The sequence below is a fragment of the Zerene cesonia genome, chromosome 19 (assembly GCF_012273895.1).
Source record: "Zerene cesonia ecotype Mississippi chromosome 19, Zerene_cesonia_1.1, whole genome shotgun sequence".
In the NCBI taxonomy this organism is placed as follows: Eukaryota; Metazoa; Arthropoda; class Insecta; order Lepidoptera; family Pieridae; genus Zerene; species Zerene cesonia.
Window position 1 is genome coordinate 10538634 of NC_052120.1, and position 8503 is coordinate 10547136.

General features: G+C 35.1%; 1 long non-coding RNA gene across 1 annotated transcript in view; it reads left to right on the forward strand.

Annotated features, from left to right (window-relative positions):
- LOC119834550 overlaps positions 1 to 8503 on the forward strand; it is a 22155-nt gene that overhangs the window by 2581 nt on the left and 11071 nt on the right. Inside the window, exon 2 of the long non-coding RNA XR_005288004.1 lies at positions 5615 to 5737. This is a non-coding gene — a long non-coding RNA (uncharacterized LOC119834550). The remainder of the gene's footprint in view (positions 1 to 5614; positions 5738 to 8503) is intronic.

The following is an 8503-nucleotide window of genomic DNA, read 5'->3' on the forward strand; positions in this document are numbered from 1 at the left end:
ATTTGCATATGCCCCTCGCTTCCGCGAATCAAATTGTAAAATGACACTTGAAGTTAGGCCCGCAGTGCGCAGGACCGCGGCGGGATGCGTCGGCCAATCACGGACGCCGGTATGTAAATTATATGTAAATGTACATTGAAATTTGTTTAAAATTACACCGCGCATGCACGGTGCGGCCGTTTTTTATTGGAGTTTTGCGAAGGGCTGCTTGGGTGTTAGGGTTGAACCCCTAACCCTTTAGAACCCTTTTTTTGGGCAGATGTTTTTTAGTTGGCACGGGTTTGTCGCGTGTGTCAGATTGCTTTTGGACACCTGGCTGCTTTATTATCTGTGAGTGCTTTGAAGGCAGCTTTTATTTTATCTTGTTGTATTTATGTATAAATGAGAAAGTGTACGTGTGTATGTGTGTGTGTCTTTTTTGTTTTTTTCATTTCAATGCCAGCATTTTTTGGCTCAAGTTCAGTTTTCGCTAACCTAGTACACCAGAATTTGTATCATTTTTAATAATAAGATACTAAATAATTGAAACAAGATAGTTATTTAATTGCGCTATATATTAACAAAGTAAACTCTATTACAGACAACTAAATTAAATGAAAATATCTATAAAATAAGTGTATTGATATAATTAAAATAATATTCATTAAAAGTTTCCCATTTATTTAAAAATAATATTTTCTATACCAGTAATTATTTTTCAAACAACGTTTAATAAATGGAAGAAATATTTCTAAAAACAACGATATTAAGAAGTCATGAGTATCAGTTACTGCGTACACAACGTGGTTTATAACTCTGATGTATTAGAAAGCAATTTAACTAATTTCCTGGTGTGGACAATACTAATATTGGCACATCGACGCGTCTGCAAAGGAAGGAGCGGTGACATTATTATAATAGAACAAACAACAGTAAAAGCTGGCAGGTTATATAGACTTATTTTGTTGAGTTTATGAAAAAGTTTAATCATAAATAATTACAACTTGCTTTAGGAGGACTTTTTTATATAAAAGGAGATATAAACTCTCTTTATAAGCATCTACACTTAAAATATATTACCGTGTTTTATATATATTATTCATGTGTTTAAGAAACGTTTATTTTCAGTTAACATTCAATGGGCTGCTTAATATATCATTATAAGAGATGTAAAAGGTCTCAAAGTTAAAAACGACTATGAAGCATTCAAAGCTTAATTAACTTAATATACACTATATTCTCAAGTCCTTACTTTTTCAAGAAAGTTGAAACCAATCCAGAAAAAACCGCAAGAAAAAAAATATCAATTCAAATTCGTTTACTAAATCAAACACTTAGCTTAGGTTAGCTTTAGTACTTGAAGTAGTTACATAAGTGAGTAATTTAGTAGTTATGATTACAATAAATATATGAATAACTCCAAAACAAACCCATCAAACTCCAAGTGAATATTATTGTAAACATGTAAAGATATAAATAAGTTCGCAACAATAAATATTTCGCGCGGCAAGCGGGGCCCGGAAATGGATGAAGCCATTGCGCACACCCTCCGTGATGTATGCTTGCCAGTTGCCAGTTGCGGGGGATGCCACGCTCCTTGGTACATTGCGTCATGTTTCACGCATTTGTAGCCTACCTGATGAAACAGTAGTGGTTTGTTTGGTTTCAATAGACTTTAATGCTTTTCAAGTAGGAATTATTGGTTTAATTTTTTAGGGCGAGGAGGCCTGTTTCCTTTCCCTCACCCTTTGCAATCTATTCTTTCTTCCCAATCGTCAATCGTTACATTTTTCGAGTTTGATTCATATTATATCCATATAACGAAATAAATAATAATAAAATTATATCCATTATTATATTCCTAAATATAGCATCAAGTTATAAATAAACATATTATAAGTTAAGAACTGCAAACAAATGATTATTATTACATAAAGAACTTTAATTAGGTAAAATTGAATTATTCTAAAAAATTTACTTTTTGCATTTAGCTATCTTTTAGATTTTATAAACAATCATCATTTTAAGCAAAAAGTTAATTGCCTTCAAATTGTCAGAAATTGGCTTTAAAATAAAAAAAAAAAATCATAAAAAACGTTACGCCCTTTCTGGGTGTACCGCGTTTTTATGATTCTTCTACAAGTTTGATGTAACAAACAAATAAAAATACAAACGAATTGATAATCTCCTCCGTTTTTAGAAGTCGGTTGAAAATGTTTATCCCCTTATATGGGTAGTATCATATAAGTTAAAGCAATATGTCTGCAATACGCCAAGCCCATGTTTTATCCCTGTTTACAATTACTTAGCACACAAATATTTTCCGATCAATTTTCATTTACACAAAAAACACAGAACATAAGATATTTGCTTAGTTATTTCTCCGTTTTATTGCCATTAGTTTTGTTGATGTAACTTCAATTTGTTATGCTTTTACTATTGGGAAAAAAGCGAATATTCAACGACACTTATCATATAAATAGGCGCCTATTTATTAACGAAAATAAAAATGTTTAATTTTACAACGCAAAATAAAAGCAACATGTAATATCGATAAATCACACAATTTTTCACTTTCAATATAAAAAAAGATTTAATACTTAATACTACATAAAAATAATAAGTTTTAAATAATTGAGTAAATTGCTATAACGCCCACATTGATTTTACATTACGATGCTGTATATCTCCACAAGTTGCCTAAGCGACACCTTTCCGACATTTGAATTATTAAACAATTTCACATTTTACTAAACAATTCAAAGTACATTCGCTTAAAATGCCATCACAATAAATTCCTTCATGAATCAACGATCTACATGGGTTCGTTGGGCGGGCGCGGCGGGGGGCGCGGAGGCGGCGGGCGGCGGACGCAACCCTTCCTCTGGGAGGTCATCTATCACTCCGAGCGAAATGTATTTTAATCCACTACCCTCCGCTTCATGATACGTGAAAAATGATTCTCACCCACACACACAAACATTGTGATATGTGTGCTTTTAATGACGTCGCTAAGTGTAGCAAAAAATGAAAGATTGGAAAATGTGCTGGTGCTAGCGATCGGGAAGTTTTTTTTATGAAATCATATTGGAACTCTGGTGTCTTAGGTTCTGTTATGTGTGGCTTTCTTAACTTAGTTTTTGGGTAAAACAGTAGTCTAAACATTATTGGCATTATTTAAATAACCTCAATCGATGAAGGAGATTTGGTATGACATGGCAACAAATATGTTAGAGAGGTTTGTAAAAATAATACTCTTATTGTTATGTGTAATGTAAATTGTAACAGTGCTGGTCTAGAAACCTTAAATAATAAAAAAATATATCCAAAATCGCTGCCCACAAAGCTATTAACTTTATACGCTTTTTAATCCAACACAGAGCCGCCTGCATGTAAACACGCAAGTATTTTACAATAAGCGATCTCAGGAGGCTGCTGGACCATCCATCATCTTAGCTCCGACCCTCGGAGACGCAGGCCTCACTTCTGCCAGTCATGTTCCTTTGACAGAATATATCAAACCAACCGTTTCATAGTTAAAAGTGACTTCATGATTGACTCACATGAAATATTTTATATTTTTTCTACCGTTTATTCATACCTTTGTGTATGAGATGAACGTAGCAAGAAAATTGTAGCAGTTTAGCGTAGCCACAATGCTCTGATATAAAACTAAGGAAAAAAGCTAATATTTTCCATCATCAGTAGGCATATATATTTAGAAATCGTTCGAGATTTTCAATTATAATAACAAATTTGTTTCCAAATTGTCATGACATGACAGTAAACGAACAGCTCTATAAATCCAAGAGCATCTTAAGAAGTATAGGGCACACTGAGATACGTATTTTGCATTTACGAGAATGACTGCGGCACTCCTCTGACCCCAGGGTCGCGTGTGATAATAACAGTGATCGTTTTATTGGTCCGTCACTATCGCGGATTACTTCAACATCTGTCCCGGAAAATTCACTCTCCGAGCCGTGGCTGGAGGGGAGATAAAAAAACTGCAATAACGTGGTGTCATAACAAAGACTATGCCGATAATACTATGATTAATACCCGGCGTTATCTTGAGAGTGCAGGCTTCTCCCGCCCTACATCACATTTCTTAAATGTCCTACTTTAGATTCGACCGGACTCAATTTCGACGTTATCGCTGTGAGTCTAAGGCTGAGAATCGTGAGAGGAGCTGTTAAGGTATTCTGGAACCCAACATAAGAGTTACGGATTTCGCATAATGCATATTATATTCCGAGGGAGGCAGAGGGTCGGGCGGGCGCGCCGGCGGGGCGGGGGCGGAGGGCCGCGTGACCGCACGTCTTTTGCACGCGACAAGCTCTCAACATTTTTTTATTATTATTGCGCTTCGATGGAATTTATTCCGAGGGTCCTGATGCAATAGACACGCTTGTTTAGACCGTAGATTTTGAATATTTTTAAATCGCGTAATGGAGTGTTTTGAGTTTGAAGGGGACTCGATGTGAATGCGTTAGAGTTAGGGAAATATAATGGCGGTTATAATTGGTTTTACGGGACATTGGCTCGTGATTACATATACGATTAATAGGGTAATAAACAATGGTTATGTAAGGCTTCAGCGGCAGGTGCTGCGCCGATATTGGACGCATTGATAATAATTAATTACTCGAAGTTGGAGATAAGAGGAGCAGTTTCCCCTAACGCCGAAGGAATATATTAATGAGGGGATTATTTGAATCCAACACTATTATTGGACACAGCCGAGGCCCGGTTTCTATTTCTATTATAATATCTTAATGCTTATTTTTTCAATATGAATCAAATATAAAGGTAAAGAGGAATGAGGATACAGGTAAGGAGTAAGGAAATTGTGTGGCCTTGGCGTTTTCTTAACACTTTGGTTTGGATAAACTGGTGATCAGTAGGAATTATTCATCAGAACCTATTTTTACTTCCCTTTGAAAAGGGTCCTAATTATGTTAAAGGCTGAATCATCAAACAGCCTTCGTTTCCATCTAAATAGAAAGAAATCCTGTTAACATTGGTGCTTGTAGTTCTACGTCCAGTAATCGTCATTTTTCAAAATAGGTGCTAAAACCAACAGGTCTAGAATTATCTTAAATTCTCATCTACATTGTATGATATTACAAGTCTCGGTATGTGGTTGCAATCTGTACAAGTATACAAATAGATTTCTTTCTATAATCGTAATGTTCGTTTGATTTTAAATGTACCTAAGGGTGTTTAGTTTTACATTTTGTGATCATTTCGTCCTATATTGATTTGACATTTTCTTTGATGAGATATATAATATGTTTTAAATAACCATCTCTTTGGTACAAGCCTTAATGTCTTTCTATTCTTTCAAAATTTCTCATTTATAAAGCATTTCAATGCTATAAAACTAAAAATTAAATTTAAGCCTTAATGTCTTTTACAACTGAAAGTCATTTTTGTGACCATAAGTAAACCAAAAATAATAGCAAAAGTATGGTATGTAATTCCACCACCATCAAGTTACTTTTAATCCAATGTGCAAATCTATCTCGATTAAAGTATTTTCAGAACGTTACAAAATTAAATTCCATCTCGAAATATTAACAGCTACAATTTTAAATACAGTTTAATTTCAAAAACAATTTAATCATTTCAGGATGGAGGCTGATAATAAGAGGAACAAACGCAACAAAAGCATAGCTATAAAAAGTAAAATTTACTACGAGGAGATATAGAAGATGAGAGAAGACAGATACTTTTAACGCCAGTTGATTAATAGGTAACATGTCTTTATTGATTTGTAAAATATTGTTTTAACAGGATCATTATAATCTTTTGCAGTATGTTAAATGTCTAAGACTTCCATAGTTTAGATTTGCATTTTCTTAATAGGCAGATAATATGACAAATTCTACTTTAGCTAATACAAAAGCAGCTACATTATAGCTTCATGTGAACGTGTGTATCAAACAATAAATTCTACGACACCAACGGACACGGTCTTCAAGTGAACACAACCTCCGTCAAACGCTATTAAAGTAATAACATTTAAAAACCTGTAAACTAAACTCGACTGTATCGTACATCTTTTCTTCGCTTTCAACGTGTGTGTAATGTCGTTGGGCTTCCAACCGACCAAAATAACTAGATCCCTCCTTATCCATTCTGTTTCCCCGATCGCGTCTCGAATTTAAGAGTTGCGGGGGTTGATAGGGATCGAGTTGTACTGGTAATGGTTCGTACATATTTCTGCAATTGATTAGGCGGGGGCGGTTGCCATGGCGACGGGTTGCACTAGGGTTCTCTCCCTCGTCCCACTCGGCGACTGCCAAAATTACGGGACATGCGACCTTGTTGCCTAGTAACAAGGTTCATAGTGTCGAGTCGCGAGCTGATTGTATTCGCGAAACCCCTTTATGATACGCGAGATGTTGTAGCTATTGTCTTGTCTCTATGCAATTTAGCCCGCTCCTGAATAATGGCGATGCGAATGAAGACCGCGATTGCCTTTTAAGCGACGTTCTTCATAATTTAAACGAAAGTTGAAACAAAGAAACATCGATAAACTATGATACGAAGCGTTGAGCGGGATGTAATGCGACCCTTCAATGGGGATGAGAAAAACCTTAACTTGTAGAGAAATCTTCTTTAGAATGGCTACGACTAATGTAGCGATTGCCTCCATGCGGTGTGTGTTTCCCTGTTAATCTTAACTTTTTTGGCTTATATCTTTTGATTGCAACCCGCGAAAATGTATTAAGAAATGATACTTATACAAAAAAGATAATTAAATAAGGTTTCGGACATATTTTACTAATTGCATACCATTGTATAAGACATAACTATTCCATTACCTATTATCAACAACTATCTACTATAACAACAATATCTAATTTATTTTTATTTTAACAAACTTTTAAACGAATTAAAAATAAACAGTTTGTTTTATGGTTAAAAAAAAAGCACCGACTTTGTATTGACTTCATTTTGTTTGTTTCCTTTTTTGTTCAAAATAGTAAATTATAGTATCATATATTATGCGCAAGATATGAATGAAATTCTAAAAACACTTTTGGTTTGAGTTTGTTAACGTAATTCAAGCGTTGCAATTCTTTAGGGACAAATTGAATGCGTGATAATTCCTTTCTTATATATTTTATTTTACACTTAAATTATAAAAGAAACAAATAGTGTTTCGCCAAAGCTTTTCCCCTCGGCCTGCAATCGGGAATGCAATAAACCTGTACGTTAGAACGTAACTGTGAAATATTTCAGCATTGTACGAAATACCTGCTATTAATTGAAATGGTGCGGGATTGTCTCGTGAAATACGCGAGGCCCGGTTAAAGTTAATTTCGCCGGGTAATCCGCCCGCTAATTGCTCCCCTCCCCTCCCCGCCCTCCCCCCTCCCGCGTCTTCCGCGCCGGGGCTTACTATTGCTATCTGGAGCGTTTATAAGTTAAATATGTATTGGTAAATTTTGTGTAAAGCTTTTAGAATTGGTAGAAAATGTACCTCATTAAAATTTGTTTTAATATTGGGCTTATGATTCCTACTGCTTGTCGTTTAACAAAGAATTTACTATAGCTCAGATTAGTATACCTACGTAGTAAACTAAATTAGTGTAGTAGAATAGAAAAATAAAGGTTGTGAATCAGATGTAGGTGTCGACAACAAGGTGGGTAGGTAAATGATCTATATCCGTCTTGTGTTTAAATGCATTTATTTGCTGAGCGCAGCTTCGTAACAAAAGCTTGCATAATGCATCGTGATTTGAGTAATATATTGAGCACAACTCAGCGCGTAGCGCACACGCGATATAGAAATTATTATAAACTAGCTACGACCCGCGGTTTCACCTGTGTCAGTCCGTATCCCTTAGAAATATGGGAACAAAAAGTTGCCTATATGTTATTCCATTTGTTCGGCTGTCTACGGACAAATGGAACCAAATTTCATTGCAATCGGTTCAGTAGTTCTTGTGTGAAAGAGCAACAAACACACACACACATCCTTACAATCTTACGCATTTATAATATTAGTAGGATTATCGCCTTATTGTATAGAAATACTATTAAATTGAAACAAGTAGAGCATATTTTATATACTATTATTCAAGTTAGTCCGAGTCCATCATCATAAAAATAAATATGTATAATGAAGTCAATTATAAATAAATATACTAAATATCAAATCTGCATTAAGCTCTCAGCACTATGAAACATTTTACGTCGGACCGGACCTACGATATCACGGAGTGAAGTGTCGCACGAGGCTTAATTACGGCGGAGGGTCGTTAGGGGGAAGGGGGGTTGCGGGGGAGAGGTCGTACGTCGTAGACCCTCTTATGAGTATTGAATGTTAATATTTGTGCTTTTTTGATAAGATTTACGTGATTTTAATGGATTTCGTAGTGCAGTAGGATATCTCATCACAAATGGGGTAGTTAAGAATTGCGTTTCGACTAATTTATTATACCTAGTCTTGCCATAAATATTGTAATAAAGAAAAAAGAAAATTGTTAACTGCAAATAACATTTATTA